At 43.7% G+C, this 14,337-nt stretch overlaps 1 pseudogene; it reads left to right on the forward strand.

The window, feature by feature from the left end:
- The first annotated feature begins 4,233 nt into the window (after positions 1–4,233).
- Positions 4,234–4,585, forward strand: LOC147420143 (uncharacterized; annotated as a pseudogene).
- The last annotated feature ends 9,752 nt before the right edge of the window (positions 4,586–14,337 follow it).

The following is a 14,337-nucleotide window of genomic DNA, read 5'->3' on the forward strand; positions in this document are numbered from 1 at the left end:
TGGCGGCAGTACCTACTCGGAGCGGATTTTACTGTCTTTACAGACCATCAGAGTTTGCGCTACTTCTTGTCACAGAAGCAGCTTTCGGAAAAGCAGATGCGGTGGGCGAACATCTTGTCACAGTTCCACTTCCAGATTGTCCATGTGCAGGGACAGAAGAATGTGGTGGCAGATGCTTTGTCTCGGAAACCGTTGGTTCCGGCTATTTCCGCGATACATCATAGGAGCTTCGAGGATATGGTCGATCAGTATGCCACAGATACGGTTTTTTTAGATATTTTCACACGGATACAGGATGGGGAGACAGTAGCTGGATGCTCCCTTCGGGAAGGCTACTTGATGAAAAAGACTATGTTGTGCGTTACATAGCCGTTGAGGGAAAAGGTTATGACTGAATGCCATTGTCCACCTTTTACGGGTCACCGCGGCATTGCTACCACCATGAAGGGGGTAGAGAAATACTTCTTTGGGCCGAGACTCAAAAAGGATGTGGAAGAGTTTGTGCGCAGTTGCTTGGTATGCCAGAAGGTCAAGTTTGACAGGCATAAGGCACAGGGATTGTTACAGCCTTTACCCGTACCCACCCACCCCTGGGAAAGTATTGCAATGGATTTCATTTTTGATCTCCCAAGAACACAGAATGATCATGATGATTTTCCGATTACATGGCACGTCTGAGACGATTGTCTCCGACAGAGACCCCAGATTTATGAGTTTGTTTTGGAAGGCAATTTGGGAGAACATTGGTACGCAGTTACAGTTCTCGTCATCGTTCCACTTGCAGACTGACGGGCAATTTGAGATAACCAATTCAGTGATTTTAGATTTATTGAAGTCTTGTATCTCGGATCAGAAGACTCAATGGAAAAAGAACCTATCTTTGGTGGAATTTGCCTACAGTAACACGATACACTCTTCGACGGGGAAGACGCCATGTGAGATTGTTGAAAGTGCTGCGAAGGTTCCATCCTTCCTGAGCACGAAAGATTAGATATTGGAAGCGGATGAATATTCGCGATATTTGGATACGGCTTTTGCCAAGGTTCGCGAGACTTTGCAAAAGTCTCAAGAACGACAGAAAAAGGCAGCGGATCGCCATCGTCGCGACTTGAAACTGAAGGAGGATGATTGGGTGCTCTTACTTTTGAGAAGGCACGCCTAAGAAAGAAAAAGGGAAAGGAGAGGCTTTTTCCAAAGCTTAGTATGTGATACTACAAACCTTTCCAGATTACTGAAAAGATGAATGATGTCTCCTTCCGATTGAAACTGCCAGATACTTGGAGGATTCACAATGCATTGCATGTGAGTCTCTTGAACCCTGTTAAGGGTGATGTGCCTGATGATGGGGAGCCTGATGAGCAACCCGCAGTGGAAGAAAACGAGGAGATCCTTGTTCTTGAACAGATTTTGGCACATAATGATACGAAGAAAGGTAAAGTCCAAAGGCGGTTCTTGGTTTAGTTCAAGAACTTTCCTGCATTTGATGCGAAGTGGATGGAGGAGGACCTAGCAGATACTCCTCGGATTGTGAAACTTTACCTCGATCTTTTGGTTTAGCATAGTCTACTCCAAACGGAACCCGGAAACTCAGCTTGGCCGAAGATCTGGTGCAATGGGATGCACAAGAGGGGAATTACTCCGCTCCTTTGTCAACAGATGCCTCGATTTTGATACTAAAGTCACTGATGTCTCTTTGAGCTTCAGGGATACTGAGAGCTGACAGTATTCTGCTGGATGACTTAATGGAATTCCTGATTATGATATTGATTTGTTCTTGACTTCTTGTGAGTGCAGGAACTGATAGACGAAATGACTACAGCATTTTGGTCTGATTGATCTCGAATAGACATGGTTGCAATAGGGGTTAGTCAATCGGACATCGATGAGGTCCCGATTGGACCTAGATGTGATTGCTAGCTACATTGCCGATGAATCATGGTCTAAGATCCGAATGAATGTTGAATGTCATGTGATGTCCTGTGATGTCTGGTGATGTCCTGTGATGTCGTGTGATGTGACTGTCGATTGCGTACATGTGCTAGATGTGTGTTCCTAGTACGTAGGTACTAACAGTCAGTGTCTGCTAAGACGGTTTATGGCTTTTGTCGGTTTTGCAGGCGTAATCGCAGTCGATTACAATGCTTTCAAGAGGGGGTATGTCACAAAGTGACGATGTGGCGGACAACAGAAACCCTAATTTCTACTGGAAACCCTAAAATTCTTGCAAACCCTAATTTCCGAAAATTGCGGAGGCTTTATAAAAAAAATAATAATAATAAAATAAAATTGGGAAAATGATGAGCGACGCGAATTTTGCTTTTTTTTAAAAAAAAAAGAGAAAAAGACTCTCTAAGAGAGAGAGAGAACTGATGCTTTTTATTTTAAAAGCTTTTGGGGCTTTGATTTTGGGCATCCCTTGTAACCTTTAAATTAGTGGTGAGGGCCTCACTTCTCAGAGCATCTGGACGCAGAGTCTGAAAGTGAAACCCTAACCACTCTCTTGTACTTTGATTTGATTAATATAAAAAGAAATACCGAAAGGGACGCCAGTCTTTGGGGCCAATATCTCTAGGCACGGAACTCCGCCGGGCCAGTGTACATCTATTGTGATCTGTGATTTGTTTTGAAGTGGTTATTTGGTGCTGTCGCGGTTGATTCTTGACTTGGAGTGTCCAAGTCTGTTACAACGCTCGTACTGGTCCTCCAAGGGAATGAACTTAAAGAAGGACACTGGAAGGTAGACGTCGAGAAACCTTTCGTTTTAATCCTCCATGGTCTCTGTGGCAAGCATTTTCAAGTTGCCCCACTCTGCCAAAATCCGGACTTCAAACATAGAAGTCATGTAACTACGTGCAAAAACTGTCTTGAAAGCTTGCCAGGTCCTTGGAGCATGCGGTTGTGTCGCGATTGAACTCCACTATTGCATAGCATTATCTTTAAGAAATCCTGCTGCTCCAGAAATCTTGGATTCTTCTGTATAGTTCCCCAAAGCATAGATGTTGTTGAATTGTTGTAGAATCTGCAATGCTTTCTTCCGATCTTTCACTCCGGAAAAAGTGAAAAATTGGACTGTCGTGCTGCCATCCTTGAAATCTTTGGGTTGGTTAGGCACGTTGTGACGTGTTTTTACGAAATGATGCAAGCCACCCCAAAGACTTTGGAAAGGATTTTTTAATGCTTTTGGGTCCCTTATATGTAAATAAAGCATGCTTGTACAAAGTGTACAAAGGCGGTGTGTGCCAGCTGTCTCTACGCATGCGGGCCAGTTGTGCGGGATGCATAGTTTTGCTGTTTTTGTACATAGACGTGTTGAGACTTGAAAGAGTCACTTAGTACTTGAAAAATATGAACAAAACTGAGTTTTTATCAGCTTGAGGTCGTGAGTGAGTGGGGGATTTGACAGAGGAAGATCTAGCAGCAAGAAGCCCTGATTGCTGCGAGGGATAGAGGCGTTTGGGAGTAGAGCAACCTGTCTTGCTAGTCCAGGGCCCGATGTGGTGAGTTGAGAGTGTGTCTCTCCTCAATGGGCTGATGAAAGTGGGTGCTTAGCTCTGCATATTGACCTCTCTTCATCTTGTTTTGAGGTATGGTGGCTATGGTGTGTGCAGCTCCTTGTGGTGCAGCTAGTCGAGGGTAAACTATGTGCTGCAATGCCTTGCTTGTACATATATCAAAGGGCAAGGTTTCCCCCAAGTTTTCCATCACCTTTTTTGATTTTTTTTGCTGAACTTTGTGGATTTTCAAATTAAGCTTGATTTGAGTGGGTTTTGGTCAAGCTATGTGTATATATGGGAGCGCCTATGGAAGCCCTACTAGCACATTGGAAGGGCGTTTGAAAAGAAGTGAAGCTCTTTGAGTTATGGTCAAAAGTGCAGAGATTTCCATGGTTTTTTTCTCAATTTTTTCCTTGATTTTATTGCTTCCTCGGTGTCTTTGAGTGCAATGGAGTGGTGGGAGTTGTAGCGGTGTAGAGGGAAGCTAGTCGGAGCTAGTCGAGGCTAGTCGAGGTTGAGTGTGTGTCAAATTGAGAAAATTAGTGAGAGAAGATCAGCCCATATTATCTCGAGAGAGCTATACTCTTCATCCTCTTTTCTTGGTGTTGGTTTGAGGTGTTGTAGAGGCCAGCCCCCCAATCCTTCACATAAACTGGTGCCCCCACGGAGGAGAAGAGAATCCTTCTAACAGGGTTTTGATCTACAGATTGGCATCCATTTGAAGATCAACTCAAGGCCTATGGCGGGAGATGGGTATGAAGTCTTCAAGGGTGGGAAAGGAGAAGATGTGGACAAGTTCATCCGAAGAATCGAATTGATTGCATTGAAGAGCAATAGGGACGATGGTGTATTCAAGGTACATTTGGTGAGTTTGCTACTTGAAGGTGAAGCACGTGAATGGTATGAAGATAGGCTTGAAGGTGGTGTAAAGGGAGATTGGAATCTTCTTTCTCATGCCTTGAGAGAAGAGTTTGAGAAGGAGGATGATCCTGAGTATTTGTGGAGAGAGCTAAGCAAGCTGCAACAAGGAGAACATGAAGACATCAATGTGCACATAAACAGGTTTGAAGCTTGTTGGAGAAAGATCATAAAGGGACTTGAAGAGAATCAAATGTCCCCTGATTTCTTGAAGAAAGATAGGTTTGTGGTTGTCTTACATCAAAGCATTAGAGACAAGGTGGAGCTCAAGGACCCAGGGACCTACAATGAGGCAGTAAAGGTTGCTAGAGAGCAATGGAGAAAGAAGGTGAGAAGGCATGAAATGGCAAATAGGGAAAGAGAAGCAAATGTACATCAAAGGGATGGTTATGTATCAACAAATAATGTGGTCGAGCCTTTGCCTTTGGATATGCATGTTGAAAGGGAAATCCATGTAGAAGCTCCAAGAGTGGACAATAGAGGACAGGAATCCTTTCACCAGGACATTCAAAGATTGACAAAGCAATAGGAAACCTCAACCTTGCTATGCAAGCTATCCAACAACAAGTAAGAAGACCTCAAGGAGAACGGCCTCAAAGGAATAGAGGTGATAATGTGATGTGTTACAATTGTGGGGAGAGAGGGCATATATCGCCCAATTGCAATCAACCAAGGAGAGAGCCAGGAGGTATATATCCTATCATACAAAGACAAATAGGTAATGAAGGCAATGTAAATGGAAATGTGCAACCTCTCCAAGGTCAAGGACTTGCACAACAACAGGGACAAAATCAAGCTCAAGCACCTCCACAATTTAACGTAGGAATTTTGGAGGCAGTTGAGGAGGGAGATGAAGATGATGAGGTTGATGTCTTTGCAAATAAGAGAACAAGGGCACAAAAATCAGGGAGTGAAGGCCTTTTCAAAGAGGAAAGAGCAAGGACAAAGCCAAGGAGAGATGTAGATAAAGGCAAGGCACCTATGGAAGAGGCTGAAAGTAGTAAGCAGGCAAAGGTAAGGGCAAGAAGAAGGAAGATAGGCATGGATGATTTTCAGCTTGGGAAGGGTCAATCAGCATACAATCTCTTAGAATACTTGAAGAACAAGAGGGCCGACATATCATATGGACAACTCTTGCATTTGAGCTCAAGTATGAGAAGGCACTGGCATAAACTAGCTAGTGTTAGAAGGGTGAAGGTAAAGACACGCGATGCACATGTAGTGCAGCTTCATAAAGTTACTGATGTTTTGCCTGTGGTTGATGGTTGGATACATGGAAGGAGGGTGAATAAGGCGTACATGGATGGTGGAGCCCAAGTGTGCGTTATGACAGAGGAAACAATGCAGCGATTGGGATTGCATCTCACAGGCAAATCCTTGTTCAGTGTGAAGATGGCAAATAGTAGTAGAGTGAAATGCTTGGGAGTTATTCATGACTTGGAGCTTAATGTTTTGGGTCAAAGGGCTGTCATGGACATTCATGTGATGCCTGCAAAGCTTGGGGCATATCCAGTTATATTGGGTAGACCTTGGTTGATTGCTATGAGGTCACGGCAGGACTGGTACAGGGGATGTATTGACCTCTTTGTGGACAGGCCTAAAGAGAAGAGGATTAGATATGATATGAAAACATGTAAGGTGCTGGAAATTGATGATGAACCAGCTATGCATCAAGATTTATCGCCATCCACTTATGACATGTGTGACAGTTCTTCTAGTGTATCCTCTACATGTACTGACGATGAGGTTTATGATCAAAGTCTTCTTGATCTTGATGTAGATCTTTGTGGGATACATGTATATGATGAAAATTGTGATAAAGGGGATGCTATGAGATCAGAAAATGACCATGGGGCTGATCATGAGCCGAATGTACCAAAAGCTGAATTAATGGATATGCTTGCAGGTGACCTGACTAGTCGTGAGAGAGAAGCATATGACGCATTGTTTAATAAGTATCCCAAGTTGTTTGCCAAAGATTATGCTCAAATGAGGGGAACAAAGAGTGTTGTTCACGAAATAAAGCTTAAAGAAGGTGCAAAGCTTGTTGCTCAAAAGCTAAGGAGATTGGGCACCATTCAACGAAAGGTGTTGGAGATAGAGGTGAGTAAGCTTTTGCAAGCTGGTTTTATCTACCTTGTGGATGATGCAGAATGCGTTTCCCCATTGAATGCGGCAACAAAGCGGCATCACTATCCCCTTCCCTTTCAGGATGAGATTTTGGACATTGTTGCAGGTCATGAGAGATATTCGGTATGTGATGGGTTCAGTGGGTATTTTCAAATTGGGATTTTGCATATGAAGATCAAAAGAAGACCAGATTTTTGACCCCATGGGGAGTGTTTTGCTATAGGGTGATGCCCTTTGGCTTGATGAATTCTTATGCGAGCTTCCTAAGTTGGATGGACAAAGTATTGGGGCCTTACCTTGGAAGCTTTGTAAAAGTCTTTATGGATGATTTTTGTGTTTACAGTGATAGAATGCTTCATGTGAAAAATCTTGATATGGTGTTTAAAAAGATTGATGATGATGGGGGTCAACTCAATCCTTTGAAATGTAAAATTGCAAGAGCTAGAGTGATACTTCTTGGCCATGAGGTAAGTGAGAATGGGATAGCTCCAGAGCCTACAAAAGTGGAATGTTTGCTTATGATGGAGAGTCCTAAAAGTACAAAGGAATTGATGAGTTTTGTACAAAAGCTAAGGTACTTGTCAAGGTCTTTTTGTATGCTTGCTGAATATGTACACCCTTTGCAAGAAGCAACACAAAAAGACCCTTTCCTTTGGACGGAGCATGAGCAAACAGCTTTTGAGGACGTCAAGGAAAAGCTATCTACATTACCTTTGATGATGCCTCCTTGTTGGGATGAAATGTTTTATTTGAGCTTGAGTGTGGGTGAGCATGCTATTGGTGCAGTATTGATGCAAAAAGGAAAAAAGCAATCTTATATGAGGCCGGTTTACTACATAAGCAAAGTGAAGAATGATGCACAAAAATCTTGGCATGAGATCGAGCAATTGGTTTGGGCATTGATATATGCAACAAAAAGGCTGAAATCTTATCTTATTTGTAAGCCTTTTGTGGTGTTAACATCATGTAGTTTATTGCCTCATGCACTAAGGTATCCTAGGGATAGTCCTAAATTGCAAAAGTGGATACTTAGCTTGCAACAATTTGACATGAGCTTTACTAAGGAGAATAGTGTGAGAGCAAATATGGCGGATATGCTCACTTTTAAAGAGATTCATGCAAGGAGTGAGTTGAAGAAAGATTTCGAAAAGAAGATAGCACCAAGCCCAACTATGCATGCGGAGCTTCAGGATGTAGAGGGTACCTTATACTTTGACGTGGCTTTCAAAAGGAGCATTAATAAGGGCACTATTGGTTATATATTTGTGGATAAAAATGGCATTGAGTGCTGGTTTGGAAGCCAAGAAGTGGATGTAAAGAGTAATAATGAGGCTGAGTATGCAAGTCTCTATTTGGGCCTGGAAGAATGTGTCAAAAGACATGTAAGGAGGCTTTTAATCAAAGGTGATTCTATGTTGATTGTGCGGCAAGTTCAAGGTACCTGGAAGGTAAATCAAGAAGGCATGAAGGGCTGGTTTTTCAAAGTGAGGAAGTTGTTAAAGTCTTTTACTTCCTTTCAAATATGGCATGTACCACGAAATATGAATGTAAGGGCTCATGAGTTGGCGGAACAAGTGTTCACAAAGGATGTGCATGCGGTGATAATTAGAGAGCCAAGGTATCTTGGAAGGGAATCCCTCCATGAGGAAGAACATGTGTTGCAAACGGGTTTTGCAAGAAAGGGATTGGCTTCTCAACAAAGGCATGCAATCACACGAAGAGCTATGAGGTATGTCTTGATTGGAGAGCAAATGTATCACAAGGGGGCTGATGGTGTCATGAGAAGAGTTCTCTACCATGATGAAGTTTTTGATTGCTTAAAAGCATGTCATGAGGAAGGATGTGGAGGCCATTTTGGAGTGGAAATTACAAGAAGGAAAGTATTGAATGCTCAACTTATGTGGCCAAGTATGAATAGGGATGTTGTGCATTGGTGTAGAAGCTGTCACGAGTGCCAAATATATCAAAAGAGAAAGCTGATGCCTGAGCCTTTGAGACACATTGTAAGCTATGGACCTTTTGAGAAGTGGGGTGTGGATGTAATTGGTCCTCTTCCAGGCACTAGAAATGGAAAGCACTACATACTTAGTGCAGTGGATTATATGACAAGATGGCCAGAAGCAAAGGCTAGTAGAGGGGCTACAAGCAAAGATGTATGGAGCCTTATCTTTGATTGCATATGTTGTAGATTTGGAGTGCCGTTGGAGCTTGTAAGTGATCAAGGGAAAGAGTTTAGGAATGATCTTATCACTGAATTGGTGGAGAAATTGGAGATCAAACATAGGTATGCTACTCCTTATCATCCACAATGCAACGGGTTGGTGGAGGCATTCAATGGAGTTTTACAGAAGATATTGTTCAAGATTGTGGAAGAACATCCAAAAGATTGGGATATGTATTTGGAGAGGGCATAGTGGGCATGTAGAGTGACTCAAAAATCATCCACGGGCTTCACTCCATTTCATTTGGTATATGGAGAAGAGTGTGTTATGCCGATTAATGTGATGCTTCCTTCATTGGAGTTCATTTTGAAGCATAGTTTGGTTGAGGAGGAGCATGGAAAAGAGAGAGCCATTAGATACTATGAAGACTTGGGAAGAAGAAGGGCTGATGTATTCAATGAAAAGATAAAGGAAAAAGGGCTATGTGAAGGCATGTTGGTTATGAGGTATAATAGTGCTTTGGACAATACCTTTCAAACAAAGTTCAAGGCAAAGTGGGAAGGTCCTTTTGTGGTGCATAAGGTGTATGATAATGGAAGCTATCAGCTCAAGGACTTGGATGGAAAGATGCATAAGGCAAGAGTCAATGGGATCCGAATCAGGCCTTATGTGACCAGAATCATGTGATGAAGCAAGAAATGTACATGAAACACTTGAAAGTGTTCCATGCTTGTTGGGGGGGCAATATGTGACGTGTTTTTATGGAATGATGCAAGCCACCCCAAAGACTTTGGAAAGGATTTTTTAATGCTTTTGGGTCCCTTATATGTAAATAAAGCATGCTTATACAAAGTGTACAAAGGCGGTGTGTGCCAGCTGTCTCTACGCATGCGGGCCAGTTGTGCGGGGTGCATAGTTTTGTTGTTTTTGTACATAGACGTGTTGAGACTTGAAAGAGTCAGTACTTGAAAAATATGAACAAAACTGAGTTTTTCTCAGCTTGAGGTCGTGAGTGAGTGGGGGATTTGACAGAGGAAGATCTAGCAGCAAGAAGCCCTGATTGCCATGAGGGATAGAGGCGTTTGGGAGTAGAGCAGCCTGTCTTGCTAGTCGAGGGCCCGATGTGGTGAGTTGAGAGTGTCTCTCCTCAATGGGCTGATGAAAGTGGGTGCTTAGCTCTGCATATTGACCTCTCTTCATCTTGTTTTGAGGTATGGTGGCTATGGTGTGTGCAGCTCCTTGTGGTGCAGCTAGTCGAGGGTAAACTATGTGTTGCAATGCCTTGCTTGTACATATATCAAAGGGCAAGGTTTCCCCCAAGTTTTCCATCACCTTTTTTGATTTTTTTTGCTGAACTTTGTGGATTTTCAAATTAAGCTTGATTTGAGTGGGTTTTGGTCAAGCTATGTGTATATATGGGAGCGCCTATGGAAGCCCTACTAGCACATTGGAAGGGCGTTTGAAAAGAAGTGAAGCTCTTTGAGTTATGGTCAAAAGTGCAGAGATTTCCATGGTTTTTTTCTCACTTTTTTCCTTGATTTTATTGCTTCCTTGGTGTCTTTGAGTGCAATGGAGTGTAGTGGGAGTTGTAGCGGTGTAGAGGGAAGCTAGTCGGAGCTAGTCGAGGCTAGTCGAGGTTGAGTGTGTGTCAAATTGAGAAAATTAGTGAGAGAAGATCAGCCCATATTACCTCGAGAGAGCTATACTCTTCATCCTCTTTTCTTGGTGTTGGTTTGAGGTGTTGTAGAGGCCAGCCCCCCAATCCTTCACAACGTATCCCGGGTACGGATAATAAGGGTATCCATATGGGCTCCAACCATTGTAGCCAGGTGGTGGTGGGGGAAGTGGGGGCAACGGCGGTGGCAAAGGCGGTTGCACTGGATCAGGGTCAGATGGCTGCACCATATTCCTGAAGCCTCCCCCGATCGGAACAAACAGCTGGGAAGGTTGCCCATTGGAAGAAGCTCTCGTACTTTTTGGTGCCGGAGGAGGAGGTACCTATCAGAGGGGGTAACATGTAATTCAAAAATTGATGAAAACTTTGCAGCATCAGAAGATTCTCCTGAGGATGCTGTGAAAGAATGTCGTGAAGCTCGTCGAGAAGAAATGCAAATATTCTGTTGAATCCATGAATGCCATGTCTTGGGTTCTTTATGGCTTATGCCCTATAAGACAGAGCGGTGAAGATGGGAGCGCGCCCGATGCGTGACGAAGTAAGGGTGGAAGTGGCTAATAAGTCTGGGGTCGGGGCCGCAAGATACTTCAAATAAAATTCCAATTGCCTCTAGTTTGCTCTGTTTGCTCTTTTGTAGGACCGGTATGCTTTCAGAAAAGCACACGCCTGATGCTCTGATACCACTGTCACAAGACGGGCACCACGTGCCAATAGAAAAGAATAGATTGAACAGACTTTTAGCACTTCAATAACAACTGAATTGAAAGAGAGAGAACACACATGACACGGAGTGGCGGAATTCCATCCCAGAGAGTATTGGCCCCAAACCTTGGCGCCCCTTTCGGTACTTCTTTATATTACTTAAACTCAGTACAATGCCGGTACTCGCGCTTTGCACCTTCTCACTGAAGTGTGCCAGAGACTGAGCCCTCTGCACTTATTTAAAGGCACTTGGCCTTGAAAAGCAGCTAAACTCAAAAGCAACTGGTCCCAAAAGCTGGCGTTGAGAACTGCCCAGCGTAAATCACGGAAATCCGTACAGACTGCCACGTCAGCAGGTCAGCGTAAAATTGAAAATCCGTACAGGTTGTCAACGTGAAACGCGGAAATCCATACAGTTCTGCCACGTCAGTAGTCAGCGGAAAATCCGGGTTGTCCGTCCAGCCGCCAAGTCATCAATTTCTACGCAAGTCTCTTTTTGTGTGTCTGTGGGTCCTGCTTTATTTTAATTCCTTTATGTCACTATGATTTCCATCGGACTAGGTCCCATAACTTGGCAGGAACTTCTTTAAAAATAGACCCACTCGGTGAGGATCTGTAAGTTGGTGAGGACTTCAACTTTTTCTGCTGCTTCTAGGGTTTAGGCCCCTCCGCCGGGATCTGCAAGTTGGCTCCGTTCTTCAGTGATTTGACACGTCTACAGTTTGTGAAATCGGCCCTGTCGGCAAGTGTCCATAAGTTGGAACAACTTATAATCTTTTAAAATCTTTAGTTTAGGCCTGTCGGAAAGGTTCTGTAAGTTGGCAAAACTTTCTCTACCACTTTCCCGAGGGTCCTCTCAAAGGTCATGCCATGTCATCAGTTTGTGACATACCCCCCCCTTAAAAGAATTGTAATCGCCCTCAATTACCCCTGCAAAACAAATAAAGGCCATAAACTAGTTCAATAGACACTGACTCTAAGTACCAACGCACTAGACGACACAAATCCAGCACTTGCACAAAGACGACAATCACTGAACGTTCACATCACATTCAAATCAATCACAGAAAAATTCTCCCAGATCTCAGACCATGATTGTCAGCAACGTATTTAGTAATCGCATCTCGAACCTCACTGATGTCGGATTAACTCTTTCTTATTGTGATCATGTCTATAAAGATTCTCAAGAGCGAAATGCTGAAAATGCTGCAGACATTTCTCCTTTCAGTTCCTGCACTCAAACAAATCACATGAGAGAGTACACATCATTCAGGTTCAATTTTGGGAATTCCCATTTCCATCATTCATAAAGTCATACAGCAAAATACTGTCAGTACAACAGTATCCTTGAAATCCAAAGGACCCAAAAAAAAATCAGTGACTCAATACAATCTAGGTAATCTCTGACAAAAGAGCGGAGTGACTTCCCTCTTGTGCAATCCCATCTGCACCTTATTCAACCCTCCTGATCCGCGGATCTTTTGGAGAAGGTGCAGGTAAACCAAGAGCCTGAAGGTAAAGTTCCAAATAGTATCTGCTAGGTCCTCCTCCTCCATCCACTTCGCATCTAATGCCGGATAGTTCTTAAATTTCACTAAGAACCGTCGAATCACTTTATGTTTCACTTTTATTTCCTTATGTGCCAAAATCTATTCTAGAATGTAAGGACATGGGTCCTACGGGCAAGGCCACCGACACGGCCGGACAGTGTGTACGCTAGGGGGAGGCAATAAGATAGCACGGTTGGGTGGAGACTAACATACGCATTACCACCGCCCTTTCACGGGTATCCGAGGTATTTGTGGGAAAGGGGAAAGCGGGTTGCATGTGCATGCGACGCGCTGCTTCTCTACAACGTTCCACAGACAGCGATGCCTCCACTGTGCAACAAAAAGAAGGCAGGCACAGTTTCCCGTGCAAAGCGCGCGGAGGCAGACAACGATGGCCGGGGCGAAGCCGGCCACACCTACGCCCTCCACAACGCACGACTAAGACAGGCGACCAAGGCAAACTCGACCAACAACTCTACGGCACCGAGGCTTTGAAGACTGCGTTGGCTGCGCGCGTAGGAAGGCTCTCTAAACCCTCGCAAGGCGAGGTTCGCATGCGACGCAAATCGCCGAGCATAAAAAACACAAAGACTTCAAGCTTTACAAGGTACAAGTTGACTTTTTTTTCTCTCTTTACATTAGTGTGTGTTTACCATGGCCAGTGAGGATATCCCACCTACGCACACTTTTGATTTTGAGCACGTAGATCAAAATCAAGGCACCACGGGGAAGAGCATGATCGCAACAAGGATACAGAACGATGATGATCTAGGAGATCATGGTCTTGTAGATATGGCTACTTTCAAGACTAAGGAAAATCGCCAAAGCGTACTTGAATGCAACCTTTCTCCACTCAATGCAAATGTTACAAATCTTACTGAGCTACTTGTGAAATTTATGAATTCACAGACGGCTCAAGGAGCCACAAGTGGCACGGTTCAAGGAACCAAACTCGCACGACTCAAGGAGTCCAAGAGACAAGTGCTTCAGAAGATGCAGAAGGTAGCAATGCATTGCTTAAGAATATCACCATTCCTGAGTTTCACGGAAGAGCGTGATCGCAACAAGGATGCGGTCAATACGGTCAATGGAGTGATATTCATGGATTGAAACACACCCTGCATATAAAGACGGCTGTGGAAACAAGTCTATCTCTTAAAGGCAAGGCCTATCAGTGGTGGATGACATTTCCAATAGATGCTCGTCCTCCGTCTTGGGCTGCGTTTCAAGCTTCTTTCTCCAAAGATTTTTTGGACTCCAATGAAGAAGATAAGAATTAGTTAGCGTGGGATGCATGCCGCATGTCTGGCCTCTCTGTCACACAGTACCTTTCGAAGTATCGGGAAATCATATTAAAACTAGAAGGTCTAGATGAATTCCAAAAGATACGGGGTTTTAATAGGGGTCTTGACAAAGACTATCGACTTCATGTCAAGACCCAACATCCAAAAACTTTGGAAAAAGCCATCAGTCATGCCCAAAGATATGATGATGACCAAGAGAGGACGGGAAATGTTCCCTACTAATTTGCTAAGAGCAATGTGAGTAAGAGCTAATGGCGAGGTAGATCTCCCACACGTTCCAAAAGGAATAAGAGACAATCTACCTCTCCACGCCCACAAGAGGCTAAGAAGCCTAAGCAATCACAAGATACTCCACGTGGGTCTCTTAGCACTGCTGATTTCGGGCATGCAAAGAAACACAAT

The sequence above is a fragment of the Adiantum capillus-veneris genome, chromosome 28 (genome assembly GCF_014529385.1).
Source record: "Adiantum capillus-veneris isolate H3 chromosome 28, ASM1452938v2, whole genome shotgun sequence".
In the NCBI taxonomy this organism is placed as follows: domain Eukaryota; kingdom Viridiplantae; phylum Streptophyta; class Polypodiopsida; order Polypodiales; family Pteridaceae; genus Adiantum; species Adiantum capillus-veneris.